The following is a 16,148-nucleotide window of genomic DNA, read 5'->3' as shown; positions in this document are numbered from 1 at the left end:
AATAAAAACTAGACCTAGCCTGGAGAAAGTGAAAAGAAATCTGCACAACAAATAACTGCATAGAGTCTACTGCTGTATGACAACACAGTGTATGACTTCGACAAAACGCTTGCCTAACCTGGAAGATCAGATTAACAGTGAAGTCTGTGTTTCTTGCTTACACACAGTGCTCAATATAGCAAGCTTTCAATCTGAGATGTTTGATGCTAACTCTATTGACCTGTATAGCTGGTCAAAGGTGGGATTCCATGAGTAGGATGCAGTGGAAAGTGGAAATTATGCTTCTTGCCACTAAGGAACAATCACAGTTGTCTGCAAAGAACACAAAATCCTGTTTCTGTGAACACAGAAGGAATTGAGCAACTGGATATGGTTACTTCAAGCACAATTTTAAACATTTTTCCAGCAAATACACAACACACTTGAGAATTCCCGTTGATGTAACACCATGTATGTTTTCTCTGGTTGCTTATCTTACTGCTCATGCTCCTACCCTGCATTGCCACCTTCTCCATTTTCCCTCATATAAGCCTCTATCCATACATAAATAAGTAAGTTTCATTTCCCTCTCCACTGCATAAAGTTGGAATAGCATTCATTCTTATTTTTGGTGTGAGTTGTGGTGAAATCTACAATGACTTCATAAAAGGAACTTAATGCTTCATAAGCAATGTGATGGCTAGCACTGGCTGATGCATGAAACAGTTCAAAACAGGTCTGTGACAAAAGAAATCACATCAATGAATGCATTAATGTCCACTTCTGACATCACAGGGTCTAATTCAGAGACATTATATTGGGTTTACTGCAGTAGCCTAGAACAACAGTTGGTATGTAGACTTGCAACCAGGGTACGTTCCTTAGCCAGTTGTAGATTTATGTACTTTCATTACTGTTGTTTTGATGGTAGCTTTAAGGCAAACTAATGGCTAAAGACTGTGCATTACAAGTGAAAAATCAAGACTGGAATGTCTGGCAAATTTTTAACAGACTAGAACCACAGCTTAATTGTCAATATGGCAATTAGAAACATGAAAAGTCTGTCATGTAAAGTGACAATGTGACATGCCTGTAATTAGCACAGCACTCCTAAAGAAAACTAAATTGGCCTGCTTGTTTATAGCTATCCATGAGAAACTGTCTCATGTAGTATTGTCTGCTGTAGTACTTTAACAGTAGTGCCTGATAGCATGATATTTCCACCTATAATTTTAAATGGGAAGCATACCTGTCATGTAACATAAGCAGACATCTAACTATGGCTAGAAATGAACACAGGACTTGCAGTGCTGGTAACTGATAAGTAAGTTGTAGTCAAATACTTTCAAAAAAGCTGTGTCAGAGAAGGGTATAACCAATACAGCACTGGACCTGCAGAGAAGAGAATGAATTCAGTCAGCTGATCGGAGCTAGCCTAGCTACAGCCGCAGCCGGCACGCTTCAGCGACCGCGAGGGTCAACGGAGATGAGGAAAATCAGAGGGGATAGCGCAGAGACACCGCGACTCCCGACATCTCCCGATCCCCGAAGCCCCAGCAGCCCTTGCGAGAGAGAGGCTGACGTGGCGGGGGGCGTTCCCACGGTGACGGCGACCACCCCCCTGCCCCTTGCCTTGAAAGCGCCTCTGAGAGGGCAGCGACGTGTCACTGCCCGCCAGGCGCAGGGAGGAGCAAGCAGGTCGTGTTGCTGACCCTGTTGCTGGTGTCCCAGACTGCGCACCAATATGGTCGCCTCCAGAAAGAGAGCTTGCAGTAAGGTGACTGCAGCAACTCAGACAGAGACCCCGTCCCAGACCGTGGCTGTTCAGGTCTCTGGGTGCAGGGAGTGCCAGAGCCTGCTGCTGCCGGGGGAGGGAGGACAGCATTCCACCTGCGTGAGGTGTGAGCAGGTAGAAGATCTGCTTAGCCTGGTGGCAAGACTTAAGGAGGAGGTTGAGACGCTGAGGACCATCAGGGAGTGTGAAAGGGAGATCGACTGGTGGAGTAACTCCCTGGCGGGCCAGTCGGAACGGTTCCAGGGAGATACCCCCCAAAAGGGGAAGGACCCCCTGCCTTCTCACACAGAGGGGGATGGCCCCAGACAGCCCCTGCCCTGTAGCTGTTGCACAGAGGTAGGGGACCAAAAAGACGACGAGGGTTGGAAGCAAGTTCCAGTTCGGCATCGTGGGAAACCCACCCCCCTTCCTGCCCTGCTTCCCCAGGTGTCCCTCTGTAATAGGTTCCAGGCCCTGGATCTTGAAGGAGAGGTTGGTGAGGATGTGGTGCAAGGCCAGCCTACAAGGCCACATAGGAAAAGGGGGTCGACTTTGCACCTCAAGACTGCCTCTGTTAAGAAAGAAAGAAGGGTCATTGTAGTAGGGGATTCCCTTCTGAGAGGAACAGAGGGCCCGATATGCAGAGTTGACCCTCATCATAGGGAAGTGTGTAGTCAGCCTGGAGCCCGGATCAGGGATATCACCAGGGAGCTCCCCAACCTGGTGCACCCGACAGACTACTACCCACTGCTGGTCTTCCAGACAGGTGAGGGGGAAGCTGCTTCCCGCAGTCTGAGAGGGATGAAGAAAGACTACAGGGCCTTGGGGCGGATGGTGAAAGAGTCTGGGGCTCAAGTGATCTTCTCCTCACTCTTTCCATCTTCCACTGATGATGTGGGAAGGAATGGGAAGATTCAGTTCATGAACAATTGGCTTTGAGACTGGTGCTACAGGCAGGGCTTTGGATTCTTTGATAACAGCTGGTTTTATAGGGCACCAGTCTGGACAATGACTGTGGGAAAGGTTTATCTCACAGAGGCAAAAGGATGCTGGGGCACGAATTAGCAGGGCTCATTTGGAGAGCTTTAAACTAGATTTGAAGGGGGGTGGGGTTGTAGCTGGGCTTGCCCCAGTGGGGCAGCGCTCCAGAATTATGAAGACTGGGAGGCCTCCTACAATCCTAGGGTGAAATCGGTGTGCTCAGCTCGCTCCCTGGAATGTCTGTACACCAATGCACGCAGCATGGGAAATAAGCAGGAGGAGTTGGAAACCTGTGTTAAGTCAGGAGACTATGATCTGGTGGCAATTACAGAGACGTGGTGGGACAGCTCCCATGACTGGAATATAGTCATGGAGGGCTATGTCCTTTTCAGGAAAGACAGACCAGCCAGGCGGGGTGGTGGGGTTGCTCTTTATGTGCGGGAGCAACTATAGTGCACCGAGTTCTGTCCAGGGACAGATGACGAGCGAGTTGAGAGTCTGTGGGTGAGAATTAAGGGGCAGGCTGGCAGGGGGGATACTGTTGTGGGTGTCTGTTACAGACCACCAGATCAGGGTGAGGAAGTTGATGAGGCCTTCTACAGGCAGCTGAGAGCGGCCTCACAGTCACAGGCTGTGGTTGTCGTGGGGGATTTTAACTTCCCTGATGTTTGCTGGAAGGACCACTCGGCAACCTAGCCGCAGTCCAGGAGGTTCCTCCAGTGTATGGATGATAACTTCCTCCTGCAAATGGTGGATGAGCCGACCAGGAGAGCAGCGCTGCTGGATCTCATCCTCACTAACAAGGAGGATCTGGTTGAAGCAGTAAGGGTTGAGGGCTGCCTTGGTTGCAGCGACCACGAGATGGTGGAGTTCAGGATCTTGTGTGGTAGGACTAGTAGAGTAGCAAGTAGAATTGCAACCCTGGACTTTAGCAGGGCAAACTTTGGCCTTTTCAAGCAATTGCCAGGGGAAATCCCATGGGCAAGGCTGCTTGAAGGTAAAGGGGCCCAAGATAGTTGGTTGACATTCAAGGACTGCTTTTTCCGTGCTCAAGATCGGAGCATCCCGACACGTAGGAAGTCAAGGAAGAGGGCCAAGAGACCTGCATGGCTAAATAGGGAATTGCTGGGTATGCTCAAGTCAAGAGGAGAGTTTACAGGTCATGGAAGGAGGGGCTGGCCACTTGGGAGGAATATAAGGCTGCTGCTAGAGGATGTAGGAAGGCAGCTAGGAGGACTAAGGCATCCTTAGAATTAAACCTGGCAAGAAGGGTCAAGGACAGCAAAAAGAGCTTTTTCAAATACATGGCAGACAAAACTAACACCAGAGGCAATGTAGGCCCACTGATGAATGGGATGGGTGCCCTGGAGACAGAAGATACAGAGATGGCAGAGTTACTGAATGCCTTCTTTGTCTCTGTCTACTCTGCTGCAGGCAGTCCTGAAGAGCCCTGTACCCCTGAGACCTTAGATGAAGTCAGGTCGAAGGAGCGGTTTGCCTTAGTCGATGAGGAATGGGTTAGAGATCAGTTGAGCAATCTGGACATCCATAAATCCATGGGTCCAGATGGGATGCACCCACGGGTGCTGAGGGAACTGGTGGAAGTCATTGCTAGACCACTCTCCATCATCTTTACCAAGTCTTGGGAAACGGGAGAGGTGCCTGAGGACTGGAGGAAAGCAAATGTCACTCCAGTCTTCAAAAAGGGCAAGAAGGAGGACCCGGATAACTATAGACCGGTCAGCCTCACATCCATCCCTGGGAAAGTGATGGAACACCTTATCCTTGGTGCCATCTTAAGGCATATCAAGGATAAGAAGGTTATGAGGGGCAGTCAACATGGCTTCGCCAGGGGGAAATCATGTTTGACCAATCTCTTAGCCTTTTATGAGGAAATAACACGGTGGATGGATGATGGCAGAGCGGTGCATGTGGTCTACCTTGACTTCAGCAAAGCATTTGACACAGTCTCCCACAGCATCCTCATGGCTAAATTGAGGAAGTGTGGACTGGATGATCAGGTAGTGAGGTGGACTGTGAACTGGCTGAAGGAGAGAAGCCAGAGAGTTGTAGTCTATGGGGCTGAGTCTAGTTGGAGGCCTGTAACTAGTGGAGTGCCTCAAGGGTCAGTACTGGGACCGGTATTATTTAATATATTCATCAGTGATTTAGATGAGGGAATTGAGTGTACTATCAGCAAGTTTGCTGATGACACTAAGCTGGGAGGAGTGGCTGACACGCCAGAAGGCTGTGCTGCCATCCAGCGAGACCTGGACAGGCTGGAGAGTTGGGCAGGGAATAACTTGCTGAAATATAACAAGGGAAAGTGTAGAGTCCTGCATCTGGGCAGGAACAACCCCAGGTTCCAGTATAGGTTGGGAAACGACCTGTTAGAGAGCAGTGTAGGGGAGAGGGACCTGGGGGTCCTAGTGGACGACAGGATGACCATGAGCCAACACTGTGCCTTTGTGGCTAAGAAGGCCAATGGCATCCTGGGGTGTATTAGAAGGGGGGTCGTTAGTAGATCGAGAGAGGTCCTCCTTCCCCTCTACTCTGCCCTGGTGAGACCCCATCTGGAATATTGTGTCCAGTTCTGGGCCCCTCAGTTCAAGAAGGACAGGGAGCTGCTGGAGAGAGTCCAGCGCAGGGCAACGAAGATGATTAAGGGAGTGGAGCATCTCCCTTATGAGGAAAGACTGAGGGAGCTGGGTCTCTATAGTTTGGAGAAGAGGAGACTGAGGGGTGACCTTATAAGTGTCTATAAATATATAAAGGGGGAGTGTCACGAGGATGGAGCCAGGCTCTACTCAGTGGCAAACAATGATAGGACAAGGGGTAATGGGTACAAACTGGAACACAAGAGGTTCCACTTAAACTTGAGAAGAAACTTCTTCTCAGTGAGGGTGATGGAACACTGGAACAGGCTGCCCAGGGAGGTTGTGGAGTCCTTCCCTGGAGACATTCAAAACCCGCCTGGACACATTCCTGTGTAACATTATCTAGGTGTTCCTGCTCCAGCAGGGGGATTGGACTAGATGATCTTTCGAGGTCCCTTCCAATCTCTAGCATACTGTGATACTGTAATACTTCATCAGTGACTATTTCTGCTAGTTGATAGTTCAAGACTGCTGTTACCTGACAGGGTATTCTGGGCAGCTACATTCAAAGTTACTGGGACACCCACATCTTACGATGTTTGAAGGATAACACTAGCATACAGCTGCTGCTAATCCTTCAAGCACCTTTCAGACATAAAAAAGTTTAGTGAGTCAACCAAACCTAGCCAGCTGTCTCCAAACAAACTCTTAGAAAGTCCTTTGAGATGTGTCATATTACAAGCAGTGATTTGGAGTATCATCTGTGCCAAGTAGCTGTAAGTGCTACTGGCAACATCCAATTACATGCTGACACAAACTCGCAAAACACCACAACCCTGATGTGATAAACCAGCTTGCAAACACATATCTCCCATTAGAACATTGTTGAGTATTTTCACAAATGGGAACAACTAAACAGATATGATCCAGATTGGCTGCTTCTTTATCTCTTTTCTTAAAGTTTGGGTTTCTATTTTGGCTAATACCTGGAGTGGCCAATCCTCATGGGAAAAATATAGTTTCAGTGATATTCAATGTGGAATCCAAAGTAAACGTAAGGACTGGTGAGACAAGGTGCTAGAAGAAGTTCACCATTTTTTTGGTAGGACACTTTGGTCTGGGCATGATATAATTAATGGCCACTCAGCAGGGAACAAGTAACACAATGATTATGGAAAGTGGAGTATTGTGTTATGTCCAGCTACCACAGTTCTTCACAGGCTTTACTTATTGGATAAGACTGCTCTCCCACTGAAAGCTTCACAGTAAGAATGGGGCCAACATTTAAAGTACTAATCCAGTTTCCAAGAAAAATTGCCACACAAAGTGCCATAGAATACAATTATAAACTCTAAAGAAATTAGTTCAAATGGACACATGTAAAAGGGAATTCTAATGATTCTGAAAGCAATGAATGGGTTTTGAAAAACAAGTGTATCTTTAAAACAGGAATATATTCTATAAAATATCTGCTCTCATTACTGCTTTCATTATGAAAATAATTTTAAAATATGATAGTAAAACAATAGAGGAGACTGCTTTCTTTCCAGAGAAAGCACCAGGTGAAGAAATGTGTTGCTTCTGATTTTCCTTTAAGAGAGTGGGAATTAGAAGAAATATGCTAAGAAGTGTGCTGCAGTTGCAAACATCAGCTCTAAAACTTAAGAAGCCTTAGCTGGCTAAAACAAAGAAAAATTTCCTCAGAAATACAGGAAAAGGTCACAAGGGAAAAGAAAAGCTTTATGAAAAGCTAAGGTTTGGGTTTTTTTTTTTGTTTGTTTTTTTTTTTTTTTAGGAAAAATTTGAAGCAAAGATTTTCTAAGTAACATTTTCCTCAACAGCTTTTGTCCTTTCCTTGCGCTAAACAGAGGTCTAACATAGCAGTTTACCAGGATAATAACCCTTTTTTCAGAGAAAGGGAGGCTTTGCTACAGCTGCAAAGTAAGGATGGAACTGACTTTTACATAAGAACCTGTGATGTCATTTTCCTGATGTCATTTTTCCTAACAACCAGCAAAGAGTTATTTTAAATATGTTGGTTTTATGACAAAGACTGGTCTTAACTACAAACTCCTGTAAAATTCACAAATCACTGAAAACAAACTGACATTAGGCGTATGAAAGATGATCAGAGTCCATTTCTGTGAGAAATTTTTTTTAAAAACACAAAATAGAGAATGAGAATCTAAACAATGAGGTTGAAGACTACTGGCAAGAAAACTACAGAAGCAAGCAAAAAAGAGCATCCCTGCATCTAATCAAGCAATGCAGAAGGGGAAGGGAAGGGGAAAATAAAGGAAATATACCTAGCTGAGAAAAAGGACTGTCACTGTGCTGAGACGTATAATTTTGCATGGAGAAATTGCTAAGAAACCACAAACTCCTGGCTGCTATAAATTAAAAGCCTGTGATAGGTGTGGGCTGGTCACTAGGGGCAGAGAAATCAGCAGCAATAAGCTTACCAAAGCAGAATATTTGTATCATGCATGAATAATAAGAATTCCATATTACAGTATCTTTCAGTGGCTTGAATTGCCAAAGCTTTTGATCAGTATATTTATTTGTGTGTTAGGGGAGAAAGGAAACCTACCAAGCACTGACAGGATTGCAAACAACTGAAAGGAGCAGAGTCTTTCTCTGCTTTTTAGTTACAGAAGCAGCTGGCATCTTGCCTGTGTCAGTGAGACCTTACTTCTACTGTCACGACCTTTCACTCGTGTTGTCCTGAATGATCCTTAGTTATGATCTTCAGTTAGAATGATCCTTGGTCAGGAATACAGAACTGAGCCAAGTCAGAGATTGAAAACAAGCTTGAGATCAAAATGATGTCCTAACATGTTCCCATTCTTCTTACTGATTACAAGATAGTTTACATGTCTAAAATGCGGATTTTGTCCTTTTGACAGAAAGGAAGTGGATATATTGTGTAGGGAGATGAAACGAACAGGCTGATCCAAACTGGTGCCCTGTTTTGGCTCATCCAACAATACAAAGAAACGTATGCAGAGCCAAACAGCTCAGTCTAAATGGCAATTTATCCAGGAATAGCTTAAAAAGCAGAGAGAAATTTTCAAACTCAAGATCAATGCATGTGGTTAATCTTAGGGCTGCTCAGAACCCCTAAAATACTATAGGCTGCTGTTACACACTATAATAGCTTGCTGAGCATTTGTTAACTCCAGCAGAGTATATGTGCAATTATTTCTAATGAACTCCCTCGCCTTTTAGAAAAAAATAAAAGTCCTTTGGAATTGGTCCTACCTGTTGCTTCATTAAATTTAGAAACGAAAACCATACATTTTCAAATCTCCCCATACAATAGGACTCAGGGAGAGATTGGCATGTTTATTTTCAGAAAACCTCCCAGAGCATTTTAGGCATGGCCAAACTTACACATCTCTCCTTGACAGCTGCAGAACTTTTATTTCCTTAGCTAGAGTGTAACAGATTGCTTGCAGTTTAAGTGCCGATGTTTGGGTTGCACTGCAAAATCTGGCTGCCTGCTGGGGTTTTAAAGAGGTCCCATGCACAGAGAATTCCCACGCAGGGAATTCTGGGAACATCTGCACATGAACTTTATGCAACCAAGGAGTCAAGGGAAGGAAAAGCAATTTGTGGGAAGGTGAGAGAAAATAATTTCCCCCCACATATCATCAGACTCTCTACTAATATGTAAAGATTTAAGTCCGTTCTTGAAATTCTTGATGATTTAGCTGGCAGAACAATTAAAATAGAAGGATAGGACCCCATCCTGATTAAGACACTGGTGGGGTTTTTTCAGTTTCAGAAATTCTCTCGCTCATGTGTGTTTTCAGGTTTGCTTTTCTGACTTTCCTCTACATTGCAGTGTAATTGGAAAAACATAGCTTCACATGAGAGGATTTTCATTTTCATGGCAGATTTACATAAGATTGCCTTTATCTGGGAGATTCTTGATCACCAGTCAAAGCAGCAGCTGGTGCTCTCTACTTCAGCTGTATTTGGACATTGGGGAATGTCATGTTATCAAAATGTTTTAAGTGCACCCATCAAAGCTGACATAAACTGAAACCTGCAACATCAGCCAAGCAGACTGCAGGTTTATTGCATGGCTTCACATCACTCTGCAGAAATTAAACTATGCACAGGAAGTGAAACACAGAAATTATTTTAATGATAAACTTACTTCATTTTCAACTTTCCCAGACAATATAACTCAATTTATGCCTCAGTACTTCTAGTGCCGTTTCAAATGTTACTTCTTGTCCTGGGTTCAGCAATAGCAGTCATTTTTCCCCTTCTTGGTAGCTGGTGCAGTGCAGTGTTTTGGCATTCGGCTTGGGAATAGAGCTGATAACAAGGACATTTTGGTTTGGCCAAGGACTTTGTGAGCCTCATGCTCTGCCAGGGAGGAGGGGAAGCCGGGAGGAAGCAGAGACAGGACACCTGACCCGAACTGACCAAAGAGGTATTCCGTACCACAGCACGTCATGCCCAGGATGGAACTGGGAGTTAGCTGGAAGGGCTGGGATGGAGGGGTTGGAGGAGGTATCGGGCAGAGCTTGGTCGGGCTGGGGTGGGCAAGTTATTGGTTGGCTGGTGGTGAGATGTCGTATTCTCTTCCCTTGTTATTTCCTTTATCATTATTGTTATTGGTGGTAGCAGTAGTGATTTGTGTTATACCTTAGTTACTAAACTGTTCTTATCTCAGCCCGTGGGAGTTGCATTCTTTTTGATTCTCCTCTCCGACCCTCCGGGAGTAGGGGGAGGGAAAGAAGGGGGGGGAGTGAGTGAACGAGTTACCTGACTGGGTTTAAACCACGACACTTCTTCAACAGCCTATGAATACCTTCTGAAGATCAGATTTTAAGATTATGAGCCTTTAAACCACTTTATTTCTTTCACACTTGTAATCTTAGGTAAACAAAACACTCTAGAAGTGAAAGGATTCTGCAAATGTTAAATGGTGCTTTTTACTGAATTTGCCTAAGAATGCTTTTGTCTTTGGATAGCATTGAAGCCCACATAAAAAACTTTGCATGGTGTTAGTTGAAAACATTATTAATGTAGAGCTATAGTCAAGTTATACCAGTGGTATTTGATACTTAAAACAAGGTTTTCCCTCATAAGCTCTTAATTACACACAGGAAGTATGCAAGATGCATGCAGCATATCAGCAGCTTTAATAATTTCCTATTGATTTAGCCAATGTTGAGTTGTTTGGGTTTCTTTTCATAATATTCAGATTGACACTATTATTTTCATGATACATCATTATGGTTTAGAAGAATAAACAAAACATACCAAATGACCTACCATGTGTAGGATGTGCACACACTAAGTATTCTTTTCGTAGTTGATTTTCAAAATGTTTTGTAACTCCCACTTTGATATAAAATTAGGCCCTATATTGATGACTAAATGCAGATCTCAGACTGAGCTACAGTTCTGCAGCCTGAATTTCTGGCTGCCAATCAGGAAGGCGGAATTTTAAGTGCAACTATCTCAGGTGTGTAAGAATTTTAAGTGCAGCTATCTCAGGTGTGCAGGACTAAAGCATATGTTTCTTAGGCGGTGCTCATGACAAAACAGTCCCCAGTCTGTCCCTTTGTCTCATCCAATGACCAAAACCTGTCTGGTTGACAGTGTCATCTGGAGCTGATGAAACTGGCTAAATTCAAAGATAAAAAGGCAGCTAGTCTTTCACTTCATATTCACTTCACTGTTATTTATTTTCTTATCCTGGGGACTTACCTGTAGAAGAAAAGCGAAAAACTTTTCCATGCCCTACAAGTAGCCTTTTAGCCCAAAGGAATGTCTTACTAAAGCCACTGGACTACCTCATCCAATACTACCTCTGCTTTTGACAGGCACTCACCTTCTTCACCAAAGCTAACATGACAAATGGGCTGAAAGCCAGGCCCAGAGGCTGACCCAGGCAGAAACAAACATCTGCGACCTTTTGTAAGGTGGCTTCTGCTGTGGCACTTCAGAGTAAATTTGTTCAAAATCTTTCAGCACCTGCAAAAAAATCCATTAAAAAAAAGGCAACCAAACCATGAAACTTACATACCACACACACACACAAATAATCCAAAAAAACAAGCACAGAAACTTCAAAAAAGCATTACGTCTTAAACTGAGCTTTGAAATGTAAATAAATCTTCACCTCTAAAATCATTATGGAAGTAGAAAAAGCAGAATTTATGAGGAGAATGATTTCAGGCACAGAAAACCAGACATAACATATAATGTCAAGGGTGAAATAAAAGCAGCTACTGCTGTGGCTTCTCACAGTCAAAATTGCCAGTGCATGCGTCTTAAATGCAGAGCTCCATTACACTGTAATCCTAGTCATATCCCCTGTCACCATGGAGCTATGCTGATAATGATGCTGCTGTTTCTCACAGTTGAGAATGTCAGACCTAAACTTTTCAGTTTGGGAAAAAGAAAGTCATAATTAAAATTTATGCTTTCTATTAAAGTGTTTGTGCTAAATGCACAATAGTACCTAGAAGAGGAAAAACAAAATATACATATATTTTCTTCCACTCTTCAGTATTACTGTCTTGTACATCATTTGCCTCAATAGCACATGTACAAAGATCAACTTTTGCTGGCATTTTATGCCACAGTTTGAGAACTGAGTTTTTATTTTGCACCTGTCAAACCTAAGTCTAGCCAATAAGAAATCGGTTATGATGATATTGAATGCGCTGGAACTAGAGACCAGAGTTGCAGTAGGAATGTTATTGCAGAGAAACAGTGACCAGCCAGAAATTGGCTGATACTATGCTGTCCATGTGAGGCATTTATGTTACACAAATGGAGAAAGTGCAAATTAGTTATTCAAGGGCACAAAACTAAAGTTTGGGGATAGTGTTTGGAACAGTTGAGACTTATGCTTCATTTGCTACCACATCCCCATATACTCCTTAAATTCCAGAGTTACTTATTTCCATACCCTAAACCCACAAAATGTCACAACAATAAGAACATTATGATTGTAAAAATTTAAAAGAACTAAAGTCAAGTGGGCGATTTGAGTGCATTTGTGTCTATATCTTCTTTCCTCAGGAGCATTTTTTGCCACTGTAGAGAAGTCAAAGAACCTCAGGGCAGAAAGTTTTTCAGTCCAAGCAGCTGCAAAAGCACATTCAGCTTCCTTTTTTTTTTTTTTTTTTTTATGCTGCATATAGTCTGTTTTCTTCCCTCAGTACTGTATTTAGAGGGCAGATTATGTTTTAACAACCCAAACATTTCAGAAGGAAATTAACACTGTAAGAGTATGATCATGATATGAGACTCATAATCTCATATCCATAATGATCATCTAGGGTGCTTAAACAACCTTCACAATTATGCTGTATGGCTATTTAAAGGTGCACTGGAGAAGCAGTATGGGTTTTTAGAGAACTCAGATGAAACTGAATGAATCTGTAATCCACATGGGAACTGTAAAGTGACAGTGACTTAAAAGGAGGAACATATGTAGATGGCTCTAGCCTTTTTTCTTACTTCTTTTTTTGAATAATTGTGTGGCAGGGTTTCTATACCCTAATCTGTTAACAGAAATACTGAGTATGCCTTACACATCAAAATGAATAATTCCTCCCGTATCTTTGTATTCCAAATTTGCAGTTAATTAAACTAATTTGTCAGTTTTTGTAAGTTGGAAACTCTTCCTGTCATCCCCTCCAATCACTACTTATTTAAATTTCATCCTTGGCCAGTTTCATGATAATGTTTATCTGCTCCAAAGGATTGGAAATAAGAGTAATACAGTACTGTACCATTTAATTTCTTTCTTAAAGCTGGAAAAAGCAAAGCATCAACTGGCCAGCTAGATAACACAATTTCTGATGTAGGTTATTTGCTTACGATAGCTGGGGGCTAATTTAATTCCTGAGCTGCTTCTTTAACGGTTCTGAGAGGGATTCCCTACAGTTAAGAATGAACTATGCATTAAGTTTCTATGAAAACTGTGAGAAAATTTTCTCACATTACAGTGGGTTATATATATATTAGTGCAGTACACATTTAATGTATTTCATTATCTGAACAGAATAATAATTCTTGACCATCTGTATGCATTGTATTTGTAGTATTTATCTTGCAGAATGTAGACCGAAAAAAGGGGTATTTAATCTTACATGCATATTTTAAAAACATTATTTGCAAATGGCTCACTTCAGCCTTACTTCTGATTCTTCTTTTTCAACCTCTCATGAAAAGTCTAACAAGGAATGAATACAGGTTAAACTAAGTCACATACAGAAAATTTCGTATTTACTTTCATGCTCAGTGTGCTTTATAAACATTTAGTTCATTCCAACCCCACTTTTCTCAGATAGGAAGTGTGTGCTTCCAGTTTTGAACCCCCTGGGAAAATTAAGGCTGATATACCAAAGAGCATTTTTTAAAGCTCCTTCTGCCTGTGAGAATAATCCAAACTCTCCAGATCAGTAAAAATCCTAAGGAGCATTTGCCTGCAGACAAAGTAAAGATGTTTGCAAGTACCCCGTCTCTGTTTTGGGGAGCACACTACTGAACCAGAACACTATAATGAGTAAAACATCAAGTCCATGCACCAGTGTTTCTTCTTTTGCCCTAATGTTCCCTACTGTGTACCCAATATATCTTAAATAAAGATGTAAACCATTAAGATACTGTTCTTGCCTCTTGTTTGAGAGTAAGCTAACTAAATTTGCTACCAACAGCAGAGATAATGTACCAAACACTGCCATCGTTTACTTCCTTAGCATGTATTTTTACTTATATTTGATCTCTGGCAAAGCAAAAAAAGAAGACTAAGCTCAAGAGAAAGGGATAGCACAAAGTGTTCCACAGCATATAGCACACATGCAACAAAACCTCTTCTGTTCATGACAGGGCAGGAAAAAGGAAACACAGTGGAGCATGAAGGATTTCACGCACCAGATTGTTTCTCAGGTTGGGCTGGGTATTGGTTGGCAGGTGGTGTGCAATTGTATTGTGCATCACTGGGGGTTTTTGTTTTCTTTTCCTTTTCCCTTTTTAGTTTAATATTCTCTTCCCTTGTTATTTCCCTTATCATTATTATTATTGGTGGCAGCAGCAGTGGTTTGTGTTATACCTTAGTTACTGGACTGTTCTTATCTCAACATGTGGGAGTTACATTCTTTCAATTCTCCTCCCCATCCCTCTGGGAGCTGGGGGAAGAAGGAGGGGGAGTGAGCAAGCAGGTGTGCCATTCTGAGCTACCAGCTGGGCTTAAACCATGACATTGCAGTTCAAGAAGATTTGAGCTACTTCCTCCCTGGGCATTCACCTGAGGATTTCAGTCCTCACCTTGTTTTCACCTAGCAGTTGTGTGGTAATAAGCAACAGCTGATTGGTATATAAGAGGTGTTTTGCGTTACTGTAAAAGAAAGCAATTTTCCTTAGACCTAAACAAAATCTCTGTTTCAATGATGTTGTTCTTTTAAAGATTCATGTAGAAACCCTTGCAACTAGCCTTTTGGAATTTGTCTTGCTACTATCCCAGTATATAATGGATAAAGTTTCACATTAGTATTTTATGTGTCTTCCACTTATCCAGCTCATCTGATTAGGTGTCATCTCTCGATTTGAATGCTGGTGAGCAGCCAGGACTTCTCGTTAGTAACGTCATGTAGTGGAAAACTCATAAATTGTCCTTAAAGTATTGTGATTCAAACCAAGTAGCTAATTTGCACTCTCCAAAATCATTAGCAACTGACTGAGTCTGGCTGGGATGAAGCTGATTTTCTTCATAGGAATTTCATAGGAATGCTGCTGTGTTTTGGATTTGTGATTAAAATAGCATTGATAACACAGCCCTATTTTGCTTGCTGCTGAACCATATTTGAACAGCATTGAGCTTTTCTCTTTTTTTGTACTCTGCCACCTCCAGTGACCAGGCTGGGGGTAGTCAAGAAGCTGGGAGGAGAAGCAGCCAAAGTTAACTGAAACTAGCTAAAGTAATGTTCTGTACCGTGTGACATTATGGTCATTAATAAGAGCTGGGGAAAAGGAGCAGGGAGTGCAGACATTAGTGGGTTTGGCATTTGTTTTCCCGTAAGAAGCCAAACATTCTGTTTTCTTCCCTATGCCACCAAGATGGGGGAAATGATCAAGAAGCTGTGTAGAGTGCATCTGAAGATCAGGGTCAACCCATTGCAAGAATGGAGATCTTCCAGAAGTCTCTAACAAGGGTCATATTGCCTGCTGAACTGTGTCTTATAATACTATTTTGCCATGAGATCTGCAGTATTTCATAGCAACACGTTAACTTTTGTCAAACAGCTTTTCATGGTATTTGTCACTGACCTCTTTTATGGTTGACAGGGTTCAGAGATGGCAACTAACAGAAAGAAGATGTTGCTTACTTCATTGCTGAGATTATATAGCAGTTTTCAGTGTAAATGATGTTACGACTCAGCAGTACTAGGTAACTGTCAAATGGTATTAGTTAAGTCAGTGATTCCCTTGTGAAAAACAAAAGCTTCTGTGCTTAATCCTTTGAATATCATTTATCATTTATCCTTTGAAAATTTCTGTATTGTCTAAGAACTACTTGTCACACAATTGGCAGGGTGTTAACCAAATAGCATTTGGCCTATTTCAGGGTGAGAATTTGACTGGCTGCCAGGAAAAATAATTAGAAAAATCACAAATCATGAAATAAGTGTTGGTTGCTGAAGTCAGCTTTATGCTTATTAGACAGTTGAAGATCATCCTGAAGATTTCTTTTCTTTTCTGTAGATATGCATACATTATGTCTCTGTATTACACTAAGCTTTTCCAGTGCGTTCACCCTGACTCAAGGAATATGAATT

This window comes from Pezoporus wallicus, unplaced genomic scaffold (genome assembly GCF_028554395.1).
Source record: "Pezoporus wallicus isolate ANWC-B61680 ecotype Strahan unplaced genomic scaffold, APGP_CSIRO_Pwel_v1 contig_1278, whole genome shotgun sequence".
NCBI lineage: Eukaryota > Metazoa > Chordata > Aves > Psittaciformes > Psittacidae > Pezoporus > Pezoporus wallicus.
The sequence above is the reverse complement of the archived record's forward strand: the minus strand, read 5'-3'. Positions refer to the sequence as shown.